General features: G+C 46.4%; 1 long non-coding RNA gene across 1 annotated transcript in view; it reads right to left on the bottom strand.

Moving 5' to 3' along the window:
- Positions 1-1,490: 1,490 nt before the first annotated feature.
- The window catches only part of LOC132655756 (uncharacterized), a 28,114-nt gene continuing 15,315 nt past the window's right edge, over positions 1,491-14,289 (bottom strand). Inside the window, exons 2-3 of the long non-coding RNA XR_009593573.1 lie at positions 6,379-6,569; positions 1,491-4,434 (exon numbers count right to left, since the gene is read on the bottom strand). This is a non-coding gene — a long non-coding RNA (uncharacterized LOC132655756). The remainder of the gene's footprint in view (positions 4,435-6,378; positions 6,570-14,289) is intronic.

Below are 14,289 nucleotides of genomic sequence, written 5' to 3' on the forward strand. Positions count from 1 at the left end.
GAAGGTACAGACTATCTATCATAGTAGGGAGGTCTTGGCTGAATAGATCCATCCACAGCATGGTGGATCAAGTAGCAGAAATTTGGGATGGGGGTGGTGCCAACCTCTGCTTTTCTTTCTTTCTTTGATTGTCTTTCTATTCTGTCACTTGGGATGGTGCCACTCACTTTCACTGAGAGGGTAATTCTATTTACTCCCAGTTACACTTGTTTATAAATGTCTCCACAGACACATGTCACCAATTTCTTAGTTGAATATAAATCCCATCAAGCTGACAATAAGATTAACCAGAAAACACTCTTCAAAAAAGAAACCTTGCATTTATATTCGGATTTGAAATGTCTAAGTACAAATGTATGTGTGATTAACCGTCGTGAGCTCGGTTTGGATGTATTCCTTGTTTTTTTCCCCTCATGTATCAAGACCCACTCTTGTTAAGTAGAAGTACATGCAAGCACAAAATCTTTTTTTCCCTTTTGCGCTGGAGTTGCTTTCATTTACAATGTTTACCTTTAATTACATGAAATCAGACCCGATACTCAGCGTTGATTGGATTCCTTGTAATACATTATCTACTGCATTGGTGAGATTTAGGTTCTCTGTCCTAAAGCCAAGATCCCCTGCAGTGTTTTTCACTCACGAGCAAGGTGGAGAAGAAAATAGGTCTCTTTTGGATAACATCCAAAGTAGTGTAATTCCTGCAATGCTAAAAGAAAATCGTTACAGGGCAAGAAGGGCCAGAGTGTGGCTGAAGTACAAAAGGCTGGAAAGAAGTCAGCACAAGCGGGTCTGGAAATACTTAACACGCTTTGCAAACTTAACTCACAGTGAAATCAAAAGAGAGTAATATCAAATGCTTCTAACAATCCAAAAAATTATACTCTTAAGGCAGGAAAGAAGGACAAGGAAGGGAGGGGGGAGAAAGAAAGGGGGTTGGCCAGAGAGCTGGGAGAAAGAAATGAAGTTGGTAGAGAAGAGATCTGACTCTAGGGATTTCCCTGAGTCTTCTCCTTTGCTTTCATGAGCACCACGGGGAGGAAAGGGTTTGTCTCATCCTATAATTTATACAGCATCATAAAGGGAAGTCAGAGCAGAAACTTGGGGGGAAGAACTTGAGCAGAGGCCATGAAGGCCCACAGCTTATTGGTTTGATTCTCAAGGCACCTGCTCAGTTTGCATCCTTAACTTGTGCAATCAATCACTACACAAGGTGGGGAAGAGGGGAGATGCCACCCACGGCAGGCTGGGCCCTCCCACATCAACCATCAATGGAGAAAATGCCCCACAGACATGGCCACAGGATGCACTTGAAGTTGCCTCTCCCAGTTGAGTCCAGTTGGTGTCACGTTGACCAAAACTAACCAGCACACACACAGAGCATGTGTTCTTTGTTTTTTAAAGTTACAGTTTATTCACTTTGTATCCCAGCTGTGGTCCCCTCCCTCATCCCCTCCCAATCCTGCCCTCCCTCTTTCCCTCATTTCCTCCCATGCCCCTCCCCAAGTCCACTGATAGGAGAGGTCCTCCTCCCCTTCCATCTGACCCTAGCCTATCAGGTCTCATCAGGACTGGTTGCATTGTCTTCCTCTGTGGTCTGGTAAGGCTGCTCCCCCATCAGGGGAAGGTGATCAAAGAGCAGGCCACTGAGCTCATGTCAGAGACAGTCCCTGTTTCCATTACTGGGGAACCCACTTAGACAATGAGCTGCCATAGGCTCCTTCTGTGCAGGGGTTCTAGGTTATCTCCATGAATGGTCCTTAGTTGGAGTACCAGTCTCAGAAAAGACCCCTGTGCCTAGTTTTTTTGGTTCTGTTGCTCTCCTTGTGGAGCTCCTGTTCCCTACAGGTCTTTCATCTCCCCCTTCTTTCATAAGATTCCCTGCATTCTGCCCAAAGTTTGGCTATGGGTCTCAGCATCTGCTTTGATACCCTGCTGGGTAAAGTCTTTCAGAGGCCCTCTGTGGTAGGCTCCTGTCCTGTTCCTTGTTTTCCCCCTCTTCCGATGTTTATCCTGTTTGCCTTTCTGAATGAGGATTGATCATCTTACCCAGGGTCCTCCTCCTTGCTTAGCTTCGTTAGGTGTACAGATTTTAGTATGTTTATCTTATATGTCTAATATCCACTTATAAGTGCATATATACCATGTGTGTCTTTCTACTTCTGGGATACCTCCCTCAGGATAATCTTTTCTAGTTCCCACCATTTGCCTGCAAATTTCACGATTTCTTTGTTTTAATTGCTGAGTAGTATGCCATTGTGTAAATGTACCACAATTTCTGTATCCATTCCTCAACTGAGGGACATCTGGGTTGTTTCCAGATTCTGGGTATTATGGATAAAGCTGCTATGAACATGGTTGAGCAAATGTCCAATACATGCTGGAGAGGATGTGGAGAAAGGGGAACCCTCCTCCATTGCTGGTGGGAATATAACCTTGTACAGCCACTTTGGAAATCAATCTGGTGCTTTCTCAGATAATTAGGAATAGTGCTACCTCAAGATCCAGCTATACCTCTCCTAGGCATATATCCAAAAGATGCTCAAGTACACAACTTCGGGAGAATTTTTTTTTCTTTCTGAGCATTCAGTCATACACTAACATGGAGGGGGAAAAACAAGGTAAAAATCATTCCTGTTTCCTTCATTAAAATCTGAATTATTGCCTTCAGTCAGCCCCTCATCTGTAACGTGCCTCCAGTCCTACCTCCACACACCTTTCTCTCACTGCCTACTTTACAAGTGTTAGCAGCCATAGTTTACAACACGGATCACCTGGGCAGCCACCCTGGAACCGCCTCAGTGATGGCCACCTCAAGGTCAGAGCGGGTAGGATGCTCCAGGCCCCGTGATGAACTGTGCCCTCAAGCTCGACGCATCTGCTGGTCCCCAGCTGTGCTCCCACACCCGACAGCAGAGCAGCCAAGCGAGGCCTGGACGCCTACTCCGCCGGTGTGCGTCCTCCGAGCCCCACCTCTGCCCTTCATGCTGATCCGTACCTCCAGCCCGCGTTCTGTATGTGGGTGCCACTGCAAAGCCCCATCTCTTCTGCCTCCTAACGCACTCAGCCTCCTGAGCCCTTCTTTACCAGATAGGCAAGAGCCTGACGTTTGCACGGTTTCCGTACCCTCCTCTCCCCTACAGGACCCCCTGCTGCTCCTGGACCCTGCAACTACCCACCCCGCCCACAAAGCTGCAGATCCTCCCCAAGGCTCTTTCGGCTCTCCACCAGCGCCTCACGGTCCTTCTCTTCTCAAATTTGTTTCTGCCAGAGACTTTCTGTGACAGTGCCTCTCCTGGCCTCCATACACCTAGCGAATGGATCTCCACACACACATTTCAAACATATCACCCACGCATGCAGCCTTTTGGCCAGCTCAGACCCGGGTTCTACTAAGTCACGCCATATTGCCTGCATGACCCCTGACGTGTAGGCTAAAGGGTAAGCTAAGTTCGCCTTTGTTCCTCCAGTATTTCACAGGTGACTCTACCGCCAGCTGGGTGTATGTTACAGTCACCCCTGTCTTTCACCCAATCGAAATCAGGCGAGATAAAGGGTCTGGGCTGCTGCTTTTAAAAGCTGGAGAAAGGTAGCTGATATCATGACAGACATGTGCTGTTCCTCTTGGTTTGTTTGTTTGTTTATTTATTTATTTATTTATTTATTTATTTATTTAGAGTCCCAGCAATGATAGAATGGAGCCTGGGCTCTTTTTTTCTTTCTTCCTTTCTTATCCTTTTTTTTTTTTTTTTAATTTTCATCTATGTTCTGATTATGGTTTCCCCTAATTCTACTCCTCTCATAACCTTCCAACCTCCCCTCCCACCGGTCCATCCCATTTACGTTTCATCAGAAGAAAAACAGCCTTCTACAGGAATAATAATAAAATACAGTAAGATGAATTTAAAAAACCCAAAAATTAAAATATGACAAAACAACCAGACTAGAAAAGGAGCCAAATAAAAAGCACAAGTAAATACAGACAGACACAGACGCACAGGCTTTGAACACACAGAAATTCCAAAGAGACCCTCACACCAGAAGCCATAATATATGCAAAGAACCTGCAGGAGTAAAACAAAACAAACCCCGCCTAACAACATTATGACACAAAGAGCCTCCAAGCATACCGTAGAGTTCATTTTGCATTGGCCATCATGTGTGTGCCAGCCCTGTTGTGTCTAGACGGTGATTCTTTGTCTCCTCCATCACCTCAGGCCTTTACACCCTTTCTTCCTCCTCTTCCCTGAGGTATTTGATGGAGGCATCCTGCACATGCTGAGTTCTCTAAACGGCTCTCACTCTCTGCACGTTGTCTGGCTATGGCTCTCTGTACTTGAAGAAGCTTTTCTGATGACGGCTGAACAAGGCACAGATCTTGTTCCTTTTGGGGGACTGGGGAGTCAGGGTCTCATGCAGTCCAGACTGGTCTTCAACCTGCAAAATAGCCAAAGATGACCTTGAACTTCTGTCTCTCCTATTTGTGCGTCTGGAGTGCTGGGATTCTGGAGTGTGCTACCATGCCTCATGTGCTCTTCATCGGATTACTTGTCCAGCTGGCACAGGGCAAACCTGGCTAATTAACAGACACACTCAAGGAAAACATGGCACACAATAAGAGAGAGCTACTGAGCAAATTATTTTCTTCTGCAGGAGCCATGTCAGATTCAAGTTATATTAGGTTTATGTTTGTTTTTTTTTTAATGCATGCTGGTACCTTTGAGTGAGGATGTCTCTTTGCTCACAAGCCTGTTTGCACACGCCTGTGCAGTGGCGACCTGTGCTGGACCTGTCATGTCTGGAAGCAGGAGCTTCCTCTTCTGGGGCTCCAGGCACGTAGCAGCTTGCTTCGGTTCACTTCTTCCTTCCCAAAAGGCTTAGCGCACCAAAGAAACCGACAGCTCGGTGTTTCAAGAACTTGGACGCGTCAGAGTTGGCAAGAATGACCCTGCCTCCTTCAGGAAGGCTGCCTCCTGGTTCTTGATTCGGTTTCATCTAACCCACACAAATATTCACCATTTGACTCAGTATAAAGGGCCTGGTGGGGTGCCCAAGAGAAGAAAGGCATGCGACACAATTCCTGCTCTCAGAAGCAGCAGCACAGAGACGTGTTACCTACAACACCAAGTACCCCGAAGTATTGTGAGGGACACTTGCAGAGCCAAGTGTGAGTGTCCTGGGAGCGGACACTCGCTGCTGGGGAGAGGGGTGGTGCGCGCTGCCGTCAGACCGTCTGCAACTTCCTCCGGATAAGGAGGGAACTCATCCTGAAAGTTGTTCCCAGCCGGAAAACAGGCCAGACTATCTGCTGTCAGAGTTAGGTTGAGGGTTGCATCCAACGCTTGGTGTGAGTTTCCTGGAGGCAGCAGGGCCTCTGCAAGCATTAGCTCCTTTTGCTTCGCAAGGAAAGAAAAGAGATGGGCAAGAAAGGGTGAGCTGGAGACACCCCGAAGAGAAGTGGTGTGTGAGGGGGCAGAAAGGGCGGGTAAGCCTGGGATCTGGAGCTGTGTCTCTTGGGTCCAAACTCTGTTTCTTTTGTAAACGAGAGCTGGTGTTAAGTCTACATCTGAGATCCCTCATTGTCAGCGGAGGCTAACAATGAGGTGGTCCTGCCCTGAAGATTAAAAGACTTAGCTTTTATTAAGCAAGTAGGAGTGTGCCTGGCACACCCAATAAACACTAACCAGCTCTTTAGCCCGCTGAACTATTCATCCTGAAGGGCCCTGGCCAGAGGGCATGCCACGAATGCCCCAAACACAGGAAACCAAGCTTGCCTTCACAGGTTGAGCAAACTCTTGCGACTCAGAATGCTCCAAAACCTTTGTGATCATTGACATGGTGTCCTCGGTGGAAAATTCCACAGCAGGAAACTTTCATGCACAATTAAAAACAAATTATGTTGTTGTTGTTGTTGTTGAGCTACTTCCAGCCAATGTGTAAAGTTTTTGATACCTACGTGAATTTCATGTTTGGTTTGGTCCCATCCCTAAGATTGTCACATTGCGGACATGCAAATGTGCCTGAATCCAAAATATGTAAATTCTCGAACATTTTAGATGAGAGTACTCAAGCTACACTAAGGTAAATGGATCTTTCAGGTCTGAGAAATAGCCCAAACTCTTCAGCTGAGTATCCTGTTCAGTAACTTCATAGCAAAAGATGAAGAGTGAGTGTGGCCTGTTCCCTTAGCCTTCCTGTACTTTGGCTGACGCACAGAAGCTGTCTCAGCTCCACCGTGATTTCTAACTTGGAAAGGCGGCCACCCTGGAACCACTGTCATGAGTAAAGATGCCATCATAGCATGCTAACAGAGAAGGCTTGGTGACAAGAGATGAATTTGAGTGACAGTTCTCCAAGGTCTCAGGAACAGTTAAGTCTCACCTCCACAAAACAGTGACAGAAGACTCTGGTTCAGGGATAAGGGCTGTGTACTGGCAGGCCCTGCTTGGCTGATGTCCAGAGGCTGGCTCACGAGAAGATCCTCCCCACAAGAGAGCTTTCCAGGAGGCCTGGTGGTGGTGGGGGACTCATCAGCTCCCTCTCCAGATCTCATCTCCAGCTGGCAGGTACATCTGCGGGCAACAGTCATCCTTTGAAAACAGCCTGGAGAAAAGGTGGGTGATGGGGACTAATAATGTCCTTTCTGTAAACCTGGTGAGAGAAAAATCCACTCTGCGTGGTTTTGGAGATGAGGAAATGCATGCTCACTCAGCAAAGAAACGGCGAGTGTCACATGTGTGAGAGCATACACACGCATTACAGGACTGTAGTGAGGTGGGTGTGGTGGGTGCTACAGCTTCAGCATGAGCAACAGGTAAAAGAGTGACTAAGACAGTATGTAATACGGGGGTAAGGAAAAGGAGTTTTGGAGACCTGGGGTTCAGATGGGTACACTGGACCCAGGGTGGTGTGGCCCAAGACTGTGTCAGTAGTCCGTGTGTGACCGAAGATAACCAAGAGAAACAACTTTAGATAAAGAAAGGCTTGTTTTGAAAGATCTCCATCCATAGTCCCTTGGTTCCATTGTCTCTGGCCCTGTGGCATAGCAGAATAGGACAGCGCTCAATAGAGCAAAGCTGCTTACCTTGTAGAAGCCAGAAGCATCGGGGAGGGAGCTGGGGACAGACACACCCTTTAAGGAACCCCCAATGACCCGTATCTCTCAGCTAGGCTTCTGTTTCCTAAAGCTTACATCTCTTGACCAGTAGCCTGATGGATGACAAGTCCATCAATGGATATACCCAGTGATGAGCTCCTGGCTTCTCAAGGCCCCACCTCTGACCACTGATGCACTGAGGCCAAGCCTTCAATGCACAAGCCTTTGAGGGCCATGTAAGATCCAAGCCACTCTACATGACGAGTTTGGATCGCAGAGGCGGGAATTTTAAACCGCTTCTTAACCCTCTGAGAACACTGAATGGGGGGCGGAGGTTATTAGTACAGGCAACAAACATTTCGGGACTCATGCCCTGAACGTGACTGAAACTGTATGCCGTTCTGGGAGCTGTTGAGAAAGGCTTGTTGTACACAACCTGCAGAAATCAGGAGCGTATGGGCACCTGCAGCCTCTCCCACCAAGACCCATCCAGAGGTCACACCCATTCCGTTGGCAAGTCCAGCTCACATGCATTCTCTACGGGTGAGCTTGAGAGGCTTGGATCCAGCTAACCCCTTCAGGGTCCTTCTGTGAGCCTTTTCTTTGGAGCTGCACAGTGGAGAACCACATATTCTGATCTTGAGTGAGAGCGCCCCTTATTCAAGAACCAAGAGAGATGCAGACTGCAAATAGGAGCCAGGAGTTGCCTCAGAAGTATTTGAAGAGTCGCAAAAACTGCAGCTTTCTTCTGCATGTCCAAAATAGTGACAGGCACAAGAACTCACATCCCCTGGCACTTCAGGATGTTTGGCATAAATGAACCAGGCTCATATCCAATGACCAGTCACTTTCAACTCTAAAGAATACAGATTGGATCGTGAGAAAACTTTACCCTAACACGAAAGGAAACGAGAACAGTATTAGAACTACCCAGGAATGGAATGGTGCTCTCTTCCAGAAGAATAAGCTGTCACTAGAGATAGTAAAGCAGAAGTGTGAGGACATCTGTCAACTATTTTGCAGTATTTTGCAGGTGGGATTTCTGCATTAGGGGTTGGCAGAATTAAAAGAGGGGCTTTGCCCTTGACTGACAATCAACAGGGTTGTTTTTGCTCCTTCAGCGGCCCAAACTCTTACATGTTTAATTTTACTTCCCAGAAACCCAGAGAGGTAAGTGGTTCTGTTCCTAGGGTTCCACAAAGCACCTTGGGACTCATACATTGCAACCTCACTTTTTGGTTGTTATTGTTGTTTTGTTTTGTAGCGGCTTCGGGCAGTTGGCAGTTGCTTTGAAGAGCTCGTGGTTGGCAAGGGGCAGAGCAGCAGCAGGAGTTTACGATCTGGACCTCCTTTATCTTTACGAGCCCTTTCCTGCCTGCCCTTTCCCACGGTTGGAGGCCAGGAAAGAGGAACAGCAAAGCAGCTGAGGAACTCATGGGGTGTGGCCCACTGGTTAGCAGAACCGCCATGGGCGTGCATGTCCAGAGGCAGAGCCCCTGAGGCTACCCGTCCAGAGGACTTCATGCTGCTGGTGCCCTCCTGGCCACCACTCCTCTCATAATCTACGAGTCCTATGAAAACTCTAAGGAGGTTCCCAGCCCCTCACTGGGCAGTGCCATTGGCACTTGCAATATTAGTGATCGATCTTTTTCAAGCACTGCTGCCGAAGCAGATTGATTCACCCACCTCCCTTAGATGTGTAGACTGTTAGTGGCCTTGAAGCGGAAAATCTTGGGAATTATTTAAAGTTCAGAAAGGTACACTCTTGATAATTTCGTGAATGATTTCTTGAGGTTGGGAACAAGAACAGAGGCAGTCTGACTGGTGATGAAGGTGATGTTTAATTTATTGTACCCATTTTTGCCCTTGGCTTCCTAATATGATTCAAAAAAAATATTTTTAATGGGTAGGTGTGCATCCGAGGACTTAAAGTAGAAATGACTGGTTGTTGTTGTTCTAGTAAAAGTTTAGATTTGTGATTCTTTTACAATTTTTATAAGACTACCTTTTAAGATAAATAATAAAATAATTGATTCAACTGTCAATTGCAACCTTCCAGTAAGAGAAACTAGCTGAGAAAAAAATATATATATATCTTGCTTATATTTTGTTAATCTAAAACAAATTGCTCAGATAGGTTGCGTTCTTGAGAATAATTTGTTCTTTACCTTTAGTACATGAAATGTCTAATCATGTAAATGTATTAGGGAGCTTGTTTTCTTTTTTCTCATTGTAATTATTCTCTTAAAGAAAAAAGGATGTAATTTAACTGTAATTTTTATATCACTTGAAAGATTTTGCTAGGATATGTGAGCTGTGGGAGAGAAAATAAAATTGTTTGAGCTTGTTGGAGTGGTGTGTGTGTGTGTGTGTGTGTGTGTGTGTGTGTGTGTGTTTTCCTCCTTTTTCACTGGCCACAAAGATTTTTTTCCCCCCGCTGGCCCCAGAGAATTCACTCCCTCATAGAAAACTCTGATGAGTGATTAATTCAAACTTCATGCTTCTCAGTGCTGAAGCTGGTATCAGCATCTCATCCCGTCCATCCTCCACATAGACCACATTCATGATACTCCTAAGCCAGGGCTCTGGTTTGTTGAGAGCATGAAGGGCCCTTTGTGCACAGATCCCCAGGGAAACCAGGAAGGCTAAGCTCACAGAACTGTCACCTAAAAAGGACATAAAACCCATCCAGAAGGCATGGCATTGTTAGTAATTAACGTCAGAACACTGCTATCCACTGAGCCAGGCCATATCAAGCTCTCAGAGCCAGGACCACAGGAAGCTGGGAATCTAAATGACCCTTACCTTATCTGCACAGCCAGAGGCTCCCAAAGCTCCCACAAGCAGAAACAGATGTGGCTAATAACCCGAAAGACCTTGATGTTATCTGTATGACCAAACCCAAGCCAGATGCTTCCTTAGGCTTAGCTCTAGAACACATCTTCTCGAAAGAAATGACATGCAGTCGAGTTGAGTTTTGGTGTAATTGTGCCTCCTTGTGCACAGGGGACTGTATTACACCAGGAAACCCTTTTCCAGTTAGTGCTGTGCTGAAGCACGCTGGCCAAGAAACCACTCCTGAAGTCTGATCCAGTCTTAGTCAGGCTGAGCTGAGTCTCCATTCTCACCTCTTTGTGCTAGCCGTGATGTCTGAAGAGACACACCCCCCCCACACACACACACTCATACTGATTATGTCATTGCAGCATGTAGCCGTGTACAAAAGCTACCTGTGTTTTTTGAAGATACACTTGTAATTTCCTATTACAACATTTAAGACTAGGCCTTGGGGCCAGAGGGACCGCTCAGTGGATAATAGCTCTGGCTGCTCCTGCAGGGAACTGGGTTTCATTCCCAGCACCCCCATGGGAGCTCACGACCCCTGAAACCCCAGTTCCAGGGGATCTGATGAGCTCTTCTGGCCTCCTCAGGAACCTGGCAAACCTAGAGTATACATACATACATGCAGATGAAGCTTCCGTACACATAAAAATAAGTGAATATAATTTCTAAAAAGATGAGCGCGGCTTGATCCCATCTCCCGCTGTAACCCCTTGGTGCTGGCAGTTTCTGTATTCGGCATGTACTATGTCTTAAAGCTAAACGCATGCTAATACGGTTGGTTTGATGAAATTCAATTACGATTCTCAGACTATTTCTCGCCACTGATTTCCTGGTCATCTGTTACTGAGCAGCATGTGGCAAACCCCAGAGTTACAAGCCGGAATTGTGGCAACTTCTTCCTGCACTTAGAGAAAACCCGGTGTTTTTCTAAGAGTTTTTGTATAGTCAGCCTCAGAGACTGACCCCTGCCTCCCGTTGCCATGCCCCGTGTGCCTACCCAACCCTGCCTGCCCTGTGGGCCTCCCATACCTTGTTCAGAGGCTAGCTTCTGTGACCCACTTCTAACAGCTGTTAATAGCTTCCGTGGAAATGAGGAGGCATTACTTCTATGAGTCAGTTCTAAAAAGCCTGCAACTTCTGACTCCGGGAATCCTCCCAGTTGCTTTTGCGAGCTGCCACGTTATAAAAAAACTTTTGGAGAGATGTATGTGCAAGAAAAAGGATACCTCCTCCAGACAGACAGACGGTGAAGACCTGAGGTTTGCCTAAAGTATTGAGATGGTTGCAATATCAGCCACCCTGACTTCAGCCTTCCGGGACCTTGAGCCCAGAGCACCCATGTGCTTATTCCTAAGTGCAAGAAAAGAGGGGATAGTGTTTGTCGCTGTAAACTATAAGCCAGGAAGGGGCGATTTATTACCCCGTGGTGGATGGGTAGCACAGTGGGAGGACCTTTATTTGAATCCTTATGACTTAGCTTGCAATTCTGTGAGTCAGCTCTATTATTTTTCGGCATGGGCAATTTTTTTTTTTTTCTGATCCTTCCTGAGCTCTTTAGGGCTCTGTGGTAAGCTATTGCTTTTGATGGTGACTTCATGGTCCTGAATGGCTCCGTCCTCATCTAATAGCTAGTGCTCACCACCTGGCCAGTCACCTGCCACCTTCAATGGCTTAACTGGGGTTGTTCTCCTAGGATGGGTCTTGGCATTTCAAACTCAGCAAGAAAGTGAGCACCATCGTACAAATGCTCTTGCAAACCTCCAGTTATATCTGGTTTGCTAATGTTGTATTGGCCAAAGTGAGTCACTTGACAGCACATATTCAGAGCGTCGTACAGCTACAGACTAGCTCCCATTTAAGGGAGGGCCCGCAACGTCACGTTATAAGTATGAAGGTGGAGAGAGAAAAAATTGGCAGTCATTTAAATCATGTACCACGCAGAGAAAATCTGACGGGGGTGGGGGGAAATAACATACAGAACACGAAATAGATTGGACCAGGGAGGAATTTTCCCCAGCACATAACAATCAAAACACTAAATGTGCAGAACAAAGAAAGACTCTTAAAAGCTCAAGGGAAAAAGTCTAAGCACATAAAAGGCAGACCCATTAGAACGGAACCTGACTTCTCAATGGAGACTCTAAAAGCCATGAGGGTCTGAACAAATGTGCTACAGACTCTAAAAGCCCACTATACCCCCACTAACAATACCCAGAAAAACTTTCAATCGCACTAGCCGAATTTAATCAGTATCTATCTACAAATTCAGCTCTACAGAAAGCTCTGGAAAACTTCAGTCAAGGAGGTTTATCATACTCAAAATAACATAGGGAATAAATAACCCCGGATCGGTAAATTAAAATGATGGGGAAAACGCACCGCATAACAACAAAATAACAGGAATCCTTATCAGAACATACTGTATGAAAAAAAATCTATTTTGAATTTTTAAAAATCCACGGATCTAATACTGGGTAACAAAACCGCGTCACAGAGAACTGCTCTTGCTTTCCACAGCTGTACGACGTTTAGTCCCAGACTTCACTTTACAGAGGAGGAACCGGTTCTCTTGAGCCTGCCCAGGCTTACTCAGCCAGCAAAGGACATAATCAGAACCATCCTCCTCACTGCAAATCACATTCCTTGCTTTCGTTTCATCGCCTACCACTACGATCTGTGTCCCCCGAAGCCCCTCAGAGCCGCTTTATTTCTTCTGCATGGAAAGCGCTGAATCCACCCCAGGAGAACAGCATGGCAGAAACACAGGCTCTCTGAGTGTTCTCTGTCCCGTGCAAACTGGACAGAGAACAGACTGGAAGAGGACAGACTGAAACTCTGTCCGTGAATCAGACCCACAGGTTGTGAACCACTGCTTTGGAAGGCTCCTGACTGCGCTCAAAGCCTCATAAAGGACTGCAAGGATTGTTTCCGGCATCCTCAAACTACCGTTCAGACTGTCCTTGGCTGAATAACGAAGAGCTAGGATTGCGGGTGTGCACCCCCACACATGGCCAGCTCTTCCTCCTGGTATAGGTGCACCTTTGCAGTTACACAGTTTTCTGCTTTGTCCCCTAAGCGTTTTGTTTGTTTGTTTGTTTTTTTCAATATCCCCGAAGTTCTGATATTTTATAAAGTTAGCTCTGTGCTTATGGGCATATAACGTATAAATGTGTGTGAGAATAAGAATGGAGCTTAATGGAAGAAGGTTTTTATGTACGAGAAGATGTAAAATTATTGCTTCATGCTTTTGCTTTTCCTGTCAATGCTTACAATCCTTTATGTTTTCACGTGTTAGGTTTAACGGTGTTCCTTATTTCCTCATAGGGCTCAGCTTTCCTTTCATGCCCTTTCATTTCAGTCTGAAGGCATCGATGCCTCTCTAAGAGAGGTAGGTCCACTGATGAAAAGCTCGGTTTTTAATTTGTGTGTCTGAGAAATTGGTGGGGTCTTCACGCCTTTTGTGATAGTTGGTTTTAGTGTCACTTTGACATGAGTTAGAATCAGCGGGGTTCGGGAGTCGCACCCGAAGACCTGTCCTGACTGTGTTGGTTGGTGTGGGAAGACAGACCTTGGTTGTGGGCTGCACCTGCAGGTAGCTGCTCAGGTGAAAGGCTGTGGCAGTGTGTTCTATCCTTTTGCCCCGGCGGCCTGCCCTCTGGACTATTACCCACCGGGACCAGCAGCTCTCCGGGAAGCTTCCAGGCTTCCAGAGTAGGACAACTGAGGCATGCCACCTGTGAGGCGAGTCACCCATTCTCCCCCCCAGTTGGAGACAGCCACTGCGGCCTCAAGAACCAAGCAACGGCTGCATTCTCTGCCTTTCCGGTGTGCTTTGCCATTGTAAAGCTGACTTATTGTTGGGGTGACTTTCATTCTCACCGTGTGAAGGTGTGTCTCTTTTTTTTCAGTTGTTAGTTGTTAGTTCTGTACTGGCAGAGAGCTGGGGCCCGCTGCTTAGGAATGTGTTTTACATGTGCAAATCCAGGGACTGGCCTTGGCCACCCATAGCTTGTCTCTTTCTCTTAACAATTGTCTGGTCTGGAACTAGCTATTTCTAATTTGCAAACCAAATGATTTTCTAAACACATAAAGACCCCTAGAATATAATTCAGATCTGTTACTTACTGTTCAGGCTGGAAAGATGGCTGGCCAGCCAAGACCGCAATTACTCTCCCAGAGCACCTAAGTTCAGTTCCCAGCACCCACACTAAGCAGCTCACAACTGCGTGTAAGTCCAGCTCCAACAGGATCTGATGCCCTCATCTGGCCTCCTCTAACATCTGAATTGAAGTACACACACACACACACACACACACACACACACACACCATATCTTATCTCTATCTTTTTCT

This window comes from Meriones unguiculatus, chromosome 8 (assembly GCF_030254825.1).
Source record: "Meriones unguiculatus strain TT.TT164.6M chromosome 8, Bangor_MerUng_6.1, whole genome shotgun sequence".
Taxonomy (NCBI): domain Eukaryota; kingdom Metazoa; phylum Chordata; class Mammalia; order Rodentia; family Muridae; genus Meriones; species Meriones unguiculatus.